The sequence below is a fragment of the Channa argus genome, chromosome 1, assembly GCF_033026475.1.
Source record: "Channa argus isolate prfri chromosome 1, Channa argus male v1.0, whole genome shotgun sequence".
NCBI classification, from domain to species: domain Eukaryota; kingdom Metazoa; phylum Chordata; class Actinopteri; order Anabantiformes; family Channidae; genus Channa; species Channa argus.
The window spans coordinates 29902401-29917400 of NC_090197.1; the positions used below are offsets into that span (position 1 = coordinate 29902401).

At 46.4% G+C, this 15000-nt stretch overlaps 24 non-coding genes across 24 annotated transcripts in view; all 24 read right to left on the reverse strand.

Annotated features, from left to right (window-relative positions):
* Nucleotides 1-389: 389 nt before the first annotated feature.
* On the reverse strand, nucleotides 390-496 carry LOC137103073 (U6 spliceosomal RNA). The gene has a single exon (XR_010911353.1). It is a non-coding gene; the product is annotated as a U6 spliceosomal RNA (small nuclear RNA).
* A 710-nt stretch (nucleotides 497-1206) lies between these two features.
* Nucleotides 1207-1313, reverse strand: LOC137103076 (U6 spliceosomal RNA). Its single transcript, XR_010911354.1, has one exon. It is a non-coding gene; the product is annotated as a U6 spliceosomal RNA (small nuclear RNA).
* Nucleotides 1314-1668: 355 nt separating this feature from the next.
* Nucleotides 1669-1775, reverse strand: LOC137103444 (U6 spliceosomal RNA). Its single transcript, XR_010911506.1, has one exon. It is a non-coding gene; the product is annotated as a U6 spliceosomal RNA (small nuclear RNA).
* A 557-nt stretch (nucleotides 1776-2332) lies between these two features.
* On the reverse strand, nucleotides 2333-2439 carry LOC137103082 (U6 spliceosomal RNA). The gene has a single exon (XR_010911355.1). It is a non-coding gene; the product is annotated as a U6 spliceosomal RNA (small nuclear RNA).
* A 710-nt stretch (nucleotides 2440-3149) lies between these two features.
* On the reverse strand, nucleotides 3150-3256 carry LOC137103087 (U6 spliceosomal RNA). The gene has a single exon (XR_010911356.1). It is a non-coding gene; the product is annotated as a U6 spliceosomal RNA (small nuclear RNA).
* A 356-nt stretch (nucleotides 3257-3612) lies between these two features.
* Nucleotides 3613-3719, reverse strand: LOC137103371 (U6 spliceosomal RNA). Its single transcript, XR_010911480.1, has one exon. It is a non-coding gene; the product is annotated as a U6 spliceosomal RNA (small nuclear RNA).
* Nucleotides 3720-4074: 355 nt separating this feature from the next.
* Nucleotides 4075-4181, reverse strand: LOC137103093 (U6 spliceosomal RNA). The gene has a single exon (XR_010911358.1). It is a non-coding gene; the product is annotated as a U6 spliceosomal RNA (small nuclear RNA).
* Nucleotides 4182-4536: 355 nt separating this feature from the next.
* On the reverse strand, nucleotides 4537-4643 carry LOC137103448 (U6 spliceosomal RNA). Its single transcript, XR_010911507.1, has one exon. It is a non-coding gene; the product is annotated as a U6 spliceosomal RNA (small nuclear RNA).
* A 557-nt stretch (nucleotides 4644-5200) lies between these two features.
* LOC137103098 (U6 spliceosomal RNA) lies at nucleotides 5201-5307 on the reverse strand. Its single transcript, XR_010911362.1, has one exon. It is a non-coding gene; the product is annotated as a U6 spliceosomal RNA (small nuclear RNA).
* Nucleotides 5308-6017: 710 nt separating this feature from the next.
* LOC137103107 (U6 spliceosomal RNA) lies at nucleotides 6018-6124 on the reverse strand. Its single transcript, XR_010911373.1, has one exon. It is a non-coding gene; the product is annotated as a U6 spliceosomal RNA (small nuclear RNA).
* A 356-nt stretch (nucleotides 6125-6480) lies between these two features.
* Nucleotides 6481-6587, reverse strand: LOC137103232 (U6 spliceosomal RNA). Its single transcript, XR_010911425.1, has one exon. It is a non-coding gene; the product is annotated as a U6 spliceosomal RNA (small nuclear RNA).
* Nucleotides 6588-7184: 597 nt separating this feature from the next.
* Nucleotides 7185-7291, reverse strand: LOC137103118 (U6 spliceosomal RNA). Its single transcript, XR_010911375.1, has one exon. It is a non-coding gene; the product is annotated as a U6 spliceosomal RNA (small nuclear RNA).
* A 710-nt stretch (nucleotides 7292-8001) lies between these two features.
* Nucleotides 8002-8108, reverse strand: LOC137103127 (U6 spliceosomal RNA). The gene has a single exon (XR_010911378.1). It is a non-coding gene; the product is annotated as a U6 spliceosomal RNA (small nuclear RNA).
* A 356-nt stretch (nucleotides 8109-8464) lies between these two features.
* On the reverse strand, nucleotides 8465-8571 carry LOC137103376 (U6 spliceosomal RNA). Its single transcript, XR_010911481.1, has one exon. It is a non-coding gene; the product is annotated as a U6 spliceosomal RNA (small nuclear RNA).
* A 597-nt stretch (nucleotides 8572-9168) lies between these two features.
* Nucleotides 9169-9275, reverse strand: LOC137103133 (U6 spliceosomal RNA). Its single transcript, XR_010911380.1, has one exon. It is a non-coding gene; the product is annotated as a U6 spliceosomal RNA (small nuclear RNA).
* Nucleotides 9276-9872: 597 nt separating this feature from the next.
* Nucleotides 9873-9979, reverse strand: LOC137103234 (U6 spliceosomal RNA). Its single transcript, XR_010911427.1, has one exon. It is a non-coding gene; the product is annotated as a U6 spliceosomal RNA (small nuclear RNA).
* Nucleotides 9980-10335: 356 nt separating this feature from the next.
* LOC137103408 (U6 spliceosomal RNA) lies at nucleotides 10336-10442 on the reverse strand. The gene has a single exon (XR_010911495.1). It is a non-coding gene; the product is annotated as a U6 spliceosomal RNA (small nuclear RNA).
* A 557-nt stretch (nucleotides 10443-10999) lies between these two features.
* LOC137103139 (U6 spliceosomal RNA) lies at nucleotides 11000-11106 on the reverse strand. Its single transcript, XR_010911381.1, has one exon. It is a non-coding gene; the product is annotated as a U6 spliceosomal RNA (small nuclear RNA).
* Nucleotides 11107-11663: 557 nt separating this feature from the next.
* On the reverse strand, nucleotides 11664-11770 carry LOC137103239 (U6 spliceosomal RNA). Its single transcript, XR_010911428.1, has one exon. It is a non-coding gene; the product is annotated as a U6 spliceosomal RNA (small nuclear RNA).
* Nucleotides 11771-12392: 622 nt separating this feature from the next.
* Nucleotides 12393-12499, reverse strand: LOC137103416 (U6 spliceosomal RNA). The gene has a single exon (XR_010911499.1). It is a non-coding gene; the product is annotated as a U6 spliceosomal RNA (small nuclear RNA).
* Nucleotides 12500-13056: 557 nt separating this feature from the next.
* On the reverse strand, nucleotides 13057-13163 carry LOC137103493 (U6 spliceosomal RNA). Its single transcript, XR_010911522.1, has one exon. It is a non-coding gene; the product is annotated as a U6 spliceosomal RNA (small nuclear RNA).
* A 557-nt stretch (nucleotides 13164-13720) lies between these two features.
* On the reverse strand, nucleotides 13721-13827 carry LOC137103321 (U6 spliceosomal RNA). The gene has a single exon (XR_010911462.1). It is a non-coding gene; the product is annotated as a U6 spliceosomal RNA (small nuclear RNA).
* Nucleotides 13828-14449: 622 nt separating this feature from the next.
* LOC137103251 (U6 spliceosomal RNA) lies at nucleotides 14450-14556 on the reverse strand. Its single transcript, XR_010911434.1, has one exon. It is a non-coding gene; the product is annotated as a U6 spliceosomal RNA (small nuclear RNA).
* A 356-nt stretch (nucleotides 14557-14912) lies between these two features.
* The window catches only part of LOC137103342 (U6 spliceosomal RNA), a 107-nt gene continuing 19 nt past the window's right edge, over nucleotides 14913-15000 (reverse strand). The window contains exon 1 of the small nuclear RNA XR_010911471.1: nucleotides 14913-15000. This exon is cut by the window's right edge and continues 19 nt beyond it. This is a non-coding gene — a small nuclear RNA (U6 spliceosomal RNA).

Consider the following 15000-nt stretch of genomic DNA (forward strand, 5'->3'; position numbering starts at 1 on the left):
TTGTCGGAAGAAATCTTTTATCTTTGAAAGACGTTCCCAATCTCTCGGAGGACTTCCTGGAATTCTCCAATAACTCTTTCACCATTTTCCAACATTTTTGAAGACAGGATGGGCGCATAGTCAACACGGGTTAACCAGAGTCACAAATCACCAAAGTCAACAATCTATGCTTGTCAGAAGAAATCTTTCAACATTTGTAAAGACCTCAACAATATCTTTGAAAGTGCCACACCAGTCTGGGGAGTTGCAGGTGAAGTCTATAAAACATCTTTGAAAGTCTAAGACACCTTTTAAAAGGTCTCTGACAGGATGGGCGCATCGTCAACACGGGTTAACCAGACACCTACCTGGCTGAATTGCGGTCAAGTTCAGGACACTGTGGCCATACCAAAATGTGGAAACGCTTCACGAATTTGCGTGTCATCCTTGCGCAGGGGCCATGCTAATCTTCTCTGTATCGTATCCAATTTGTCATATGTGCTGCCTGAGCAAGCACAGCAGCTCTAAGGTGACTGGTGCTTTTTAAACCTCCCTCGGGTGAAACGGCCCTTTGGTCATGGTGCAGACAAACGAGGCGGCATCTCATTCTAATCTGGGCGGTGCCCACTGTGCATGCCTGGCCGGATCCTCTTCGCAGCTTCCAGTCTATGCGTTCCTTTTTGTACGCAAAGACTGGATAGGGTTGATGCAATCCTCAGGGTTTAGAAACTTCTTCAAGAAAGTCTTTTTCTGTAGAGCAGCTGCAATCCCTACTTTCTCTGCCAGCATGTCGGCTAATAGTACGAATCGGGAAGGGGCTGGAGATGACTCTGTACCCACTAATACGCGCAGTGCAGACATTCTCAACCTCTCAGACGTTTCAAACATTCTATGCTTGTCAGAACAAATCGTTCAACATTTCTAAAGAACTCAAAAACGTCTTTGAAAGTGCCACAGAATTCTGGGGAGTTGCAGGGGAAGTGTATAAAAAATATTTGAAAGTCTCAGACAGCTTTTAAGAGGGCTCTGACAGGATGGGCGCAAAGTCAACACAGGTTAACTAGACACTTGCTCACCTGAATTGCGGTCAAGTTCCTGGAATTCTCCAATAACTCTTTCAACATTTCCCAACATTTTTGAAGACAGGATGGGCGCATAGTCAACACAGGTTAACCAGACACTTATCTGCCTGAATTGCGGTCAAGTTCGGGACACTGTGTCCATATCAAAATGTGGAAACGCTTCACGAATTTGCGTGTCATCCTTGCGCAGGGGCCATGCTAATCTTCTCTGTATCGTATCCAATTTGTCATATGTGCTGCCTGAGCAAGCACAGCGGCTCTGAGGTGACGGCGCTTTTTAAACCTCCCTCGGGTGAAACGGCCCTTTGGTCATGGTGCAAACAAAAGAGGCAGCATCTCATTCTAATCTGGGCGGTCCACGTGGTTCCACATTCCACCAAGGCTTGTGACAGCAAGTCATCAAAGTCAACAATTAATGCTTGTCGGAAGAAATCTTTTATCTTTGAAAGACGATCCCAATCTCTCGGAGGACTTCCTGGAATTCTCCAATAACTCTTTCACCATTTCCCAACATTTTTGAAGACAGGATGGGCGAATAGTCAACACGGGTTAACCAGACACCTACCTGCATGAATTGCGGTCAAGTTTAGGACACTGTGGCCATACCAAAATGTGGAAACGCTTCACGAATTTGCGTGTCATCCTTGCGTAGGGGCCATGCTAATCTTCTCTGTATCGTATCCAATTTGTCATATGTGCTGCCTGAGCAAGTACAGCAGCTCAAAGGTGACTGGCGCGTTTTACACCTCCTTCGGGTGAAACGGCCCTTTGGTCATGGTGCAAACAAAAGAGGCGGCATGTCATTCTAATCTGGGCGGTCCACATGGTTCCACATTCCACCAAGGCTGGTGACAGCAAGTCATCAAAGTCAACAATTAATGCTTGTCGGAAGAAATCTTTTATCTTTGAAAGACGTTCCCAATCTCTCGGAGGACTTCCTGGAATTCTCCAATAACTCTTTCACCATTTTCCAACATTTTTGAAGACAGGATGGGCGCATAGTCAACACGGGTTAACCAGAGTCACAAATCACCAAAGTCAACAATCTATGCTTGTCAGAAGAAATCTTTCAACATTTGTAAAGACCTCAACAATATCTTTGAAAGTGCCACACCAGTCTGGGGAGTTGCAGGTGAAGTCTATAAAACATCTTTGAAAGTCTAAGACACCTTTTAAAAGGTCTCTGACAGGATGGGCGCATCGTCAACACGGGTTAACCAGACACCTACCTGGCTGAATTGCGGTCAAGTTCAGGACACTGTGGCCATACCAAAATGTGGAAACGCTTCACGAATTTGCGTGTCATCCTTGCGCAGGGGCCATGCTAATCTTCTCTGTATCGTATCCAATTTGTCATATGTGCTGCCTGAGCAAGCACAGCAGCTCTAAGGTGACTGGCGCTTTTTAAACCTCCCTCGGGTGAAACGGCCCTTTGGTCATGGTGCAGACAAACGAGGCGGCATCTCATTCTAATCTGGGCGGTGCCCACTGTGCATGCCTGGCCGGATCCTCTTCGCAGCTTCCAGTCTATGCGTTCCTTTTTGTACGCAAAGACTGGATAGGGTTGATGCAATCCTCAGGGTTTAGAAACTTCTTCAAGAAAGTCTTTTTCTGTAGAGCAGCTGCAATCCCTACTTTCTCTGCCAGCATGTCGGCTAATAGTACGAATCGGGAAGGGGCCGGAGATGACTCTGTACCCACTAATACGCGCAGTGCCGACATTCTCAACCTCTCAGACGTTTCAAACATTCTATGCTTGTCAGAACAAATCGTTCAACATTTCTAAAGAACTCAAAAACGTCTTTGAAAGTGCCACAGAATTCTGGGGAGTTGCAGGGGAAGTGTATAAAAAATATTTGAAAGTCTCAGACAGCTTTTAAGAGGGCTCTGACAGGATGGGCGCAAAGTCAACACAGGTTAACTAGACACTTGCTCACCTGAATTGCGGTCAAGTTCCTGGAATTCTCCAATAACTCTTTCAACATTTCCCAACATTTTTGAAGACAGGATGGGCGCATAGTCAACACAGGTTAACCAGACACTTATCTGCCTGAATTGCGGTCAAGTTCGGGACACTGTGTCCATATCAAAATGTGGAAACGCTTCACGAATTTGCGTGTCATCCTTGCGCAGGGGCCATGCTAATCTTCTCTGTATCGTATCCAATTTGTCATATGTGCTGCCTGAGCAAGCACAGCAGCTCTAAGGTGAACGGCGCCTTTTACACTTCCTTCGGGTGAAACGGCCCTTTGGTCATGGTGCAAACAAAAGAGGCAGCATCTCATTCTAATCTGGGCGGTCCACGTGGTTCCACATTCCACCAAGGCTTGTGACAGCAAGTCATCAAAGTCAACAATTAATGCTTGTCGGAAGAAATCTTTTATCTTTGAAAAACGATCCCAATCTCTCGGAGGACTTCCTGGAATTCTCCAATAACTCTTTCACCATTTCCCAACATTTTTGAAGACAGGATGGGCGAATAGTCAACACGGGTTAACCAGACACCTACCTGCCTGAATTGCAGTCAAGTTTAGGACACTGTGGCCATATCAAAATGTGGAAACGCTTCTCGAATTTGCGTTTCATCCTTGCGCAGGGGCCATGCAAATCTTCTCTGTATCGTATCCAATTTGTCATATGTGCTGCCTGAGCAAGCACAGCGGCTCTGAGGTGACGGCGCTTTTTAAACCTCCCTCGGGTGAAACGGCCCTTTGGTCATGGTGCAAACAAAAGAGGCAGCATCTCATTCTAATCTGGGCGGTCCACGTGGTTCCACATTCCACCAAGGCTTGTGACAGCAAGTCATCAAAGTCAACAATTAATGCTTGTCGGAAGAAATCTTTTATCTTTGAAAGACGATCCCAATCTCTCGGAGGACTTCCTGGAATTCTCCAATAACTCTTTCACCATTTCCCAACATTTTTGAAGACAGGATGGGCGAATAGTCAACACAGGTTAACCAGACACTTATCTGCCTGAATTGCGGTCAAGTTCGGGACACTGTGTCCATATCAAAATGTGGAAACGCTTCACGAATTTGCGTGTCATCCTTGCGCAGGGGCCATGCTAATCTTCTCTGTATCGTATCCAATTTGTCATATGTGCTGCCTGAGCAAGCACAGCGGCTCTGAGGTGACGGCGCTTTTTAAACCTCCCTCGGGTGAAACGGCCCTTTGGTCATGGTGCAAACAAAAGAGGCAGCATCTCATTCTAATCTGGGCGGTCCACGTGGTTCCACATTCCACCAAGGCTTGTGACAGCAAGTCATCAAAGTCAACAATTAATGCTTGTCGGAAGAAATCTTTTATCTTTGAAAGACGATCCCAATCTCTCGGAGGACTTCCTGGAATTCTCCAATAACTCTTTCACCATTTCCCAACATTTTTGAAGACAGGATGGGCGAATAGTCAACACGGGTTAACCAGACACCTACCTGCATGAATTGCGGTCAAGTTTAGGACACTGTGGCCATACCAAAATGTGGAAACGCTTCACGAATTTGCGTGTCATCCTTGCGTAGGGGCCATGCTAATCTTCTCTGTATCGTATCCAATTTGTCATATGTGCTGCCTGAGCAAGTACAGCAGCTCAAAGGTGACTGGCGCGTTTTACACCTCCTTCGGGTGAAACGGCCCTTTGGTCATGGTGCAAACAAAAGAGGCGGCATGTCATTCTAATCTGGGCGGTCCACATGGTTCCACATTCCACCAAGGCTGGTGACAGCAAGTCATCAAAGTCAACAATTAATGCTTGTCGGAAGAAATCTTTTATCTTTGAAAGACGTTCCCAATCTCTCGGAGGACTTCCTGGAATTCTCCAATAACTCTTTCACCATTTTCCAACATTTTTGAAGACAGGATGGGCGCATAGTCAACACGGGTTAACCAGAGTCACAAATCACCAAAGTCAACAATCTATGCTTGTCAGAAGAAATCTTTCAACATTTGTAAAGACCTCAACAATATCTTTGAAAGTGCCACACCAGTCTGGGGAGTTGCAGGTGAAGTCTATAAAACATCTTTGAAAGTCTAAGACACCTTTTAAAAGGTCTCTGACAGGATGGGCGCATCGTCAACACGGGTTAACCAGACACCTACCTGGCTGAATTGCGGTCAAGTTCAGGACACTGTGGCCATACCAAAATGTGGAAACGCTTCACGAATTTGCGTGTCATCCTTGCGCAGGGGCCATGCTAATCTTCTCTGTATCGTATCCAATTTGTCATATGTGCTGCCTGAGCAAGCACAGCAGCTCTAAGGTGACTGGCGCTTTTTAAACCTCCCTCGGGTGAAACGGCCCTTTGGTCATGGTGCAGACAAACGGGGCGGCATCTCATTCTAATCTGGGCGGTGCCCACTGTGCATGCCTGGCCGGATCCTCTTCGCAGCTTCCAGTCTATGCGTTCCTTTTTGTACGCAAAGACTGGATAGGGTTGATGCAATCCTCAGGGTTTAGAAACTTCTTCAAGAAAGTCTTTTTCTGTAGAGCAGCTGCAATCCCTACTTTCTCTGCCAGCATGTCGGCTAATAGTACGAATCGGGAAGGGGCCGGAGATGACTCTGTACCCACTAATACGCGCAGTGCCGACATTCTCAACCTCTCAGACGTTTCAAACATTCTATGCTTGTCAGAACAAATCGTTCAACATTTCTAAAGAACTCAAAAACGTCTTTGAAAGTGCCACAGAATTCTGGGGAGTTGCAGGGGAAGTGTATAAAAAATATTTGAAAGTCTCAGACAGCTTTTAAGAGGGCTCTGACAGGATGGGCGCAAAGTCAACACAGGTTAACTAGACACTTGCTCACCTGAATTGCGGTCAAGTTCCTGGAATTCTCCAATAACTCTTTCAACATTTCCCAACATTTTTGAAGACAGGATGGGCGCATAGTCAACACAGGTTAACCAGACACTTATCTGCCTGAATAACGGTCAAGTTCGGGACACTGTGTCCATATCAAAATGTGGAAACGCTTCACGAATTTGCGTGTCATCCTTGCGCAGGGGCCATGCTAATCTTCTCTGTATCGTATCCAATTTGTCATATGTGCTGCCTGAGCAAGCACAGCAGCTCTAAGGTGAACGGCGCCTTTTACACTTCCTTCGGGTGAAATGGCCCTTTGGTCATGGTGCAAACAAAAGAGGCAGCATCTCATTCTAATCTGGGCGGTCCACGTGGTTCCACATTCCACCAAGGCTTGTGACAGCAAGTCATCAAAGTCAACAATTAATGCTTGTCGGAAGAAATCTTTTATCTTTGAAAAACGATCCCAATCTCTCGGAGGACTTCCTGGAATTCTCCAATAACTCTTTCACCATTTCCCAACATTTTTGAAGACAGGATGGGCGAATAGTCAACACGGGTTAACCAGACACCTACCTGCCTGAATTGCAGTCAAGTTTAGGACACTGTGGCCATATCAAAATGTGGAAACGCTTCTCGAATTTGCGTTTCATCCTTGCGCAGGGGCCATGCTAATCTTCTCTGTATCGTATCCAATTTGTCATATGTGCTGCCTGAGCAAGCACAGCAGGTCTGAGGTGACGAGCGCTTTTTAAACCTCCCTCGGGTGAAACGGCCCTTTGGTCATGGTGGAGACAAACGAGGCGGCATCTCATTCTAATCTGGGCGGTGCCCACTGTGCATGCCTGGCCGGATCCTCTTCGCAGCTTCCAGTCTATGCGTTCCTTTTTGTACGCAAAGACTGGATAGGGTTGATGCAATCCTCAGGGTTTAGAAACTTCTTCAAGAAAGTCTTTTTCTGTAGAGCAGCTGCAATCCCTACTTTCTCTGCCAGCATGTCGGCTAATAGTACGAATCGGGAAGGGGCCAGAGATGACTCTGTACCCACTAATACGCGCAGTGCCGACATTCTCAACCTCTCAGACGTTTCAAACATTCTATGCTTGTCAGAACAAATCTTTCAACATTTCTAAAGAACTCAAAAAAGTCTTTGAAAGTGCCACAGAATTCTGGGGAGTTGCAGGGGAAGTGTATAAAATATCTTTGAAAGTCTAAGACACCTTTTAAAAGGTCTCTGACAGGATGGGCGCATAGTCAACACAGGTTAACCAGACACTTACCTGCCTGAATTGCGGTCAAGTTCGGGACACTGTGTCCATATCAAAATGTGGAAACGCTTCACGAATTTGCGTGTCATCCTTGCGCAGGGGCCATGCTAATCTTCTCTGTATCGTATCCAATTTGTCATATGTGCTGCCTGAGCAAGCACAGCAGCTCTGAGGTGACGGGCGCTTTTTAAACCTCCCTCGGGTGAAACGGCCCTTTGGTCATGGTGCAGACAAACGAGGCGGCATCTCATTCTAATCTGGGCGGTGCCCACTGTGCATGCCTGGCCGGATCCTCTTCGCAGCTTCCAGTCTATGCGTTCCTTTTTGTACGCAAAGACTGGATAGGGTTGATGCAATCCTCAGGGTTTAGAAACTTCTTCAAGAAAGTCTTTTTCTGTAGAGCAGCTGCAATCCCTACTTTCTCTGCCAGCATGTCGGCTAATAGTACGAATCGGGAAGGGGCCGGAGATGACTCTGTACCCACTAATACGCGCAGTGCCGACATTCTCAACCTCTCAGACGTTTCAAACATTCTATGCTTGTCAGAACAAATCGTTCAACATTTCTAAAGAACTCAAAAACGTCTTTGAAAGTGCCACAGAATTCTGGGGAGTTGCAGGGGAAGTGTATAAAAAATATTTGAAAGTCTCAGACAGCTTTTAAGAGGGCTCTGACAGGATGGGCGCAAAGTCAACACAGGTTAACTAGACACTTGCTCACCTGAATTGCGGTCAAGTTCCTGGAATTCTCCAATAACTCTTTCAACATTTCCCAACATTTTTGAAGACAGGATGGGCGCATAGTCAACACAGGTTAACCAGACACTTATCTGCCTGAATTGCGGTCAAGTTCGGGACACTGTGTCCATATCAAAATGTGGAAACGCTTCACGAATTTGCGTGTCATCCTTGCGCAGGGGCCATGCTAATCTTCTCTGTATCGTATCCAATTTGTCATATGTGCTGCCTGAGCAAGCACAGCAGCTCTAAGGTGAACGGCGCCTTTTACACTTCCTTCGGGTGAAACGGCCCTTTGGTCATGGTGCAAACAAAAGAGGCAGCATCTCATTCTAATCTGGGCGGTCCACGTGGTTCCACATTCCACCAAGGCTTGTGACAGCAAGTCATCAAAGTCAACAATTAATGCTTGTCGGAAGAAATCTTTTATCTTTGAAAAACGATCCCAATCTCTCGGAGGACTTCCTGGAATTCTCCAATAACTCTTTCACCATTTCCCAACATTTTTGAAGACAGGATGGGCGAATAGTCAACACGGGTTAACCAGACACCTACCTGCCTGAATTGCAGTCAAGTTTAGGACACTGTGGCCATATCAAAATGTGGAAACGCTTCTCGAATTTGCGTTTCATCCTTGCGCAGGGGCCATGCAAATCTTCTCTGTATCGTATCCAATTTGTCATATGTGCTGCCTGAGCAAGCACAGCAGGTCTGAGGTGACGAGCGCTTTTTAAACCTCCCTCGGGTGAAACGGCCCTTTGGTCATGGTGCAGACAAACGAGGCGGCATCTCATTCTAATCTGGGCGGTGCCCACTGTGCATGCCTGGCCGGATCCTCCTCGCAGCTTCCAGTCTATGCGTTCCTTTTTGTACGCAAAGACTGGATAGGGTTGATGCAATCCTCAGGGTTTAGAAACTTCTTCAAGAAAGTCTTTTTCTGTAGAGCAGCTGCAATCCCTACTTTCTCTGCCAGCATGTCGGCTAATAGTACGAATCGGGAAGGGGCCAGAGATGACTCTGTACCCACTAATACGCGCAGTGCCGACATTCTCAACCTCTCAGACGTTTCAAACATTCTATGCTTGTCAGAACAAATCTTTCAACATTTCTAAAGAACTCAAAAAAGTCTTTGAAAGTGCCACAGAATTCTGGGGAGTTGCAGGGGAAGTGTATAAAATATCTTTGAAAGTCTAAGACACCTTTTAAAAGGTCTCTGACAGGATGGGCGCATAGTCAACACAGGTTAACCAGACACTTACCTGCCTGAATTGCGGTCAAGTTCGGGACACTGTGTCCATATCAAAATGTGGAAACGCTTCACGAATTTGCGTGTCATCCTTGCGCAGGGGCCATGCTAATCTTCTCTGTATCGTATCCAATTTGTCATATGTGCTGCCTGAGCAAGCACAGCAGCTCTGAGGTGACGGGCGCTTTTTAAACCTCCCTCGGGTGAAACGGCCCTTTGGTCATGGTGCAGACAAACGAGGCGGCATCTCATTCTAATCTGGGCGGTGCCCACTGTGCATGCCTGGCCGGATCCTCTTCGCAGCTTCCAGTCTATGCGTTCCTTTTTGTACGCAAAGACTGGATAGGGTTGATGCAATCCTCAGGGTTTAGAAACTTCTTCAAGAAAGTCTTTTTCTGTAGAGCAGCTGCAATCCCTACTTTCTCTGCCAGCATGTCGGCTAATAGTACGAATCGGGAAGGGGCCGGAGATGACTCTGTACCCACTAATACGCGCAGTGCCGACATTCTCAACCTCTCAGACGTTTCAAACATTCTATGCTTGTCAGAACAAATCGTTCAACATTTCTAAAGAACTCAAAAACGTCTTTGAAAGTGCCACAGAATTCTGGGGAGTTGCAAGGGAAGTGTATAAAATATCTTTGAAAGTCTAAGACACCTTTTAAAAGGTCTCTGACAGGATGGGCGCATAGTCAACACAGGTTAACCAGACACTTACCTGCCTGAATTGCGGTCAAGTTCGGGACACTGTGTCCATATCAAAATGTGGAAAAGCTTCACGAATTTGCGTGTCATCCTTGCGCAGGGGCCATGCTAATCTTCTCTGTATCGTATCCAATTTGTCATATGTGCTGCCTGAGCAAGCACAGCAGCTCTAAGGTGACTGGCGCATTTTACACCTCCTTCGGGTGAAACGGCCCTTTGGTCATGGTGCAAACAAAAGAGGCGGCATCTCATTCTAATCTGGGCGGTCCACATGGTTCCACATTCCACCAAGGCTGGTGACAGCAAGTCATCAAAGTCAACAATTAATGCTTGTCGGAAGAAATCTTTTATCTTTGAAAGACGTTCCCAATCTCTCGGAGGACTTCCTGGAATTCTCCAATAACTCTTTCACCATTTTCCAACATTTTTGAAGACAGGATGGGCGAATAGTCAACACGGGTTAACCAGACACCTACCTGCATGAATTCCGGTCAAGTTTAGGACACTGTGGCCATACCAAAATGTGGAAACGCTTCACGAATTTGCGTGTCATCCTTGCGCAGGAGCCATGCTAATCTTCTCTGTATCGTATCCAATTTGTCATATGTGCTGCCTGAGCAAGTACAGCAGCTCAAAGGTGACTGGCGCGTTTTACACCTCCTTCGGGTGAAACGGCCCTTTGGTCATGCTGCAAACAAAAGAGGCGGCATGTCATTCTAATCTGGGCGGTCCACATGGTTCCACATTCCACCAAGGCTGGTGACAGCAAGTCATCAAAGTCAACAATTAATGCTTGTCGGAAGAAATCTTTTATCTTTGAAAGACGTTCCCAATCTCTCGGAGGACTTCCTGGAATTTTCCAATAACTCTTTCACCATTTTCCAACATTTTTGAAGACAGGATGGGCGCATAGTCAACACGGGTTAACCAGAGTCACAAATCACCAAAGTCAACAATCTATGCTTGTCAGAAGAAATCTTTCAACATTTCTAAAGACCTCAACAATATCTTTGAAAGTGCCACACCAGTCTGGGGAGTTGCAGGTGAAGTCTATAAAACATCTTTGAAAGTCTAAGACACCTTTTAAAAGGTCTCTGACAGGATGGGCGCATCGTCAACACGGGTTAACCAGACACCTACCTGGCTGAATTGCGGTCAAGTTCAGGACACTGTGGCCATACCAAAATGTGGAAACGCTTCACGAATTTGCGTGTCATCCTTGCGCAGGGGCCATGCTAATCTTCTCTGTATCGTATCCAATTTGTCATATGTGCTGCCTGAGCAAGCACAGCAGCTCTAAGGTGACTGGCGCTTTTTAAACCTCCCTCGGGTGAAACGGCCATTTGGTCATGGTGCAGACAAAAGAGGTGGCATCTCATTCTAATCTGGGTGGTGCCCACTGTGCATGTCTGGCCAGAGCCTCGTCGCAGGTTCCAGACTATGTGCTCCCTTTTGTCTAGGGAGTTGCAGTGGAAGTCTAACAAAAATCTTTGAAAGTCTCAGGCAGCATTTAAAAGGGTTCTGACAGGATGGGCGCAAAGTCAACATGGGTTAACCAGACACTTGCCCGCCTGAATTGTCTGGGGAGTTACAGTGGAAGTCTAACAAAAATATTTGAAAGTCTCAGACAGCTTTTAAGAGGGCTCTGACAGGATGGGCGCAAAGTCAACACAGGTTAACTAGACACTTGCTCACCTGAATTGCGGTCAAGTTCCTGGAATTCTCCAATAACTCTTTCACCATTTCCCAACATTTTTGAAGACAGGATGGGCGCATAGTCAACACGGGTTAACCAGACACCTACCTGCCTGAATTGCGGTCAAGTTCAGGACACTGTGGCCATACCAAAATGTGGAAACGCTTCACGAATTTGCGTGTCATCCTTGCGCAGGGGCCATGCTAATCTTCTCTGTATCGTATCCAATTTGTCATATGTGCTGTCTGAGCAAGCACAGAATCTCTGAGGTGACGAGCGCTTTTTAAACCTCCCTCGGGTGAAACGGCTCTTTGGTCATGGTGCAGACAAACGAGGCGGCATCTCATTCTAATTTGGGCGGTGCCCACTGTGCATGCCTGGCCGGATCCTCTTCGCAGCTTCCAGTCTATGCGTTGCTTGTTGTACGCAAAGACTGGATAGGGTTGATGCAATCCTCAGGGTTTAGAAACTTCTTCAAGAAAGGCTTTTTCTGTAGAGCAGCTGCAATCCCTACTTTCTCTGCCAGCATGTCGGCTAACAGTAAGAATCGGGAAGGGGCCGGAGATGACTCTGTACCCACTAATACGCGCAGTGCCGACATTCTCAATCTCTCAGACGACTTGCTGATGACAGCAAGTCACCAAAGTCAACATTCTATGCTTGTCAGAACAAATCTTTCAACATTTCTAAAGAACTCAACAACGTCTTTGAAAGTGCCACAGAATTCTGGGGAGTTGCAGGTGAAGTCTATAAAACATCTTTGAAAGTCTAAGACACCTTTTAAAAGGTCTCTGACAGGATGGGCGAATAGTCAACACGGGTTAACCAGACACCTACCTGCCTGAATTGCGGTCAAGTTTAGGACACTGTGGCCATACCAAAATGTGGAAACGCTTCACGAATTTGCGTGTCATCCTTCCGCAGGGGCCATGCTAATCCTCTCTGTATCGTATCCAATTTGTCATATGTGCTGCCTGAGCAAGCACAGCAGCTGTAATGTGAACGGCGCCTTTTACACTTCCTTCGGGTGAAACGGCCCTTTGGTCATGGTGCAAACAAAAGAGGCAGCATCTCATTCTAATCTGGGCGGTCCACGTGGTTCCACATTCCATCAAGGCTTGTGACAGCAAGTCATCAAAGTCAACAATTAATGCTTGTCGGAAGAAATCTTTTATCTTTGAAAGACGATCCCAATCTCTCGGAGGACTTCCTGGAATTCTCCAATAACTCTTTCACCATTTCCCAACATTTTTGAAGACAGGATGGGCCCATAGTCAACACGGGTTAACCAGAGTCACAAATCACCAAAGTCAACAATCTATGCTTGTCAGAAGAAATCTTTCAACATTTCTAAAGACCTCAACAATATCTTTGAAAGTGCCACACCAGTCTGGGGAGTTGCAGGTGAAGTCTATAAAACATCTTTGAAAGTCTAAGACACCTTTTAAAAGGTCTCTGACAGGATGGGCGCATCGTCAACACGGTTTAACCAGACACCTACCTGGCTGAATTGCGGTCAAGTTCAGGACACTGTGGCCATACCAAAATGTGGAAACGCTTCACGAATTTGCGTGTCTTCCTTGCGCAGGGGCCATACTAATCTTTTCTGTATCGTATCCAATTTGTCATATGTGTTGCCTGAGCAAGCACAGCAGCTCTAAGGTGACTGGCGCGTTTTACACCTCCTTCGGGTGAAACGGCCCTTTGGTCATGGTGCAAACAAAAGAGGCGGCATCTCATTCTAATCTGGGCGGTCCACATGGTTCCACATTCCACCAAGGCTGGTGACAGCAAGTCATCAAAGTCAACAATTAATGCTTGTCGGAAGAAATCTTTTATCTTTGAAAGACGTTCCCAATCTCTCGGAGGACTTCCTGGAATTCTCCAATAACTCTTTCACCATTTTCCAACATTTTTGAAGACAGGATGGGCGCATAGTCAACACGGGTTAACCAGAGTCACAAATCACCAAAGTCAACAATCTATGCTTGTCAGAAGAAATCTTTCAACATTTCTAAAGACCTCAACAATATCTTTGAAAGTGCCACACCAGTCTGGGGAGTTGCAGGGGAAGTCTATAAAACATCTTTGAAAGTCTAAGACACCTTTTAAAAGGTCTCTGACAGGATGGGCGCATCGTCAACACGGGTTAACCAGACACCTACCTGGCTGAATTGCGGTCAAGTTCAGGACACTGTGGCCATACCAAAATGTGGAAACACTTCACGAATTTGCGTGTCATCCTTGCGCAGGGGCCATGCTAATCTTCTCTGTATCGTATCCAATTTGTCATATGTGCTGCCTGAGCAAGCACAGCATCTCTGAGGTGACGAGCGCTTTTTAAACCTCCCTCGGGTGAAACGGCCCTTTGGTCATGGTGCAGACAAACGAGGCGGCATCTCATTCTAATCTGGGCGGTGCCCACTGTGCATGCCTGGCCGGATCCTCTTCGCAGCTTCCAGTCTATGCGTTCCTTTTTGTACGCAAAGACTGGATAGGGTTGATGCAATCCTCAGGGTTTAGAAACTTCTTCAAGAAAGTCTTTTTCTGTAGAGCAGCTGCAATCCCTACTTTCTCTGCCAGCATGTCGGATAACAGTACGAATCGGGAAGGGGCCGGAGATGACTCTGTACCCACTAATACGCGCAGTGCCGACATTCTCAATCTCTCAGACGACTTGCTGATGACAGCAAGTCACCAAAGTTAACATTCTATGCTTGTCAGAACAAATCTTTCAACATTTCTAAAGAACTCAACAACGTCTTTGAAAGTGCCACAGAATTCTGGGGAGTTGCAGGGGAAGTGTATAAAATATCTTTGAAAGTCTAAGACACCTTTTAAAAGGTATCTGACAGGATGGGCGCATAGTCAACACAGGTTAACCAGACACTTATCTGCCTGAATTGCGGTCAAGTTTGGGACACTGTGTCCATATCAAAATGTGGAAACGCTTCACAAATTTGCGTGTCATCCTTGCGCAGGGGCCATGCTAATCTTCTCTGTATCATATCCAATTTGTCATATGTGCTGCCTGAGCAAGCACAGCAGCTCTAAGGTGAACGGCGCCTTTTACACTTCCTTCGGGTGAAACGGCCCTTTGGTCATGGTGCAAACAAAAGAGGCAGCATCTCATTCTAATCTGGGCGGTCCACGTGGTTCCACATTCCACCAAGGCTTGTGACAGCAAGTCATCAAAGTCAACAATTAATGCTTGTCGGAAGAAATCTTTTATCTTTGAAAGACGATCCCAATCTCTCGGAGGACTTCCTGGAATTCTCCAATAGCTCTTTCACCATTTCCCAACATTATTGAAGACAGGATGGGCGCATAGTCAACACGGGTTAACGAGACACCTACCTGCCTGAATTGCAGTCAAGTTTAGGACACTGTGTCCATATCAAAATGTGGAAACGCTTCACGAATTTGCGTGTCATCCTTGCGCAGGGGCCATGCTAATCTTCTCTGTATCGTATCCAATTTGTCATAT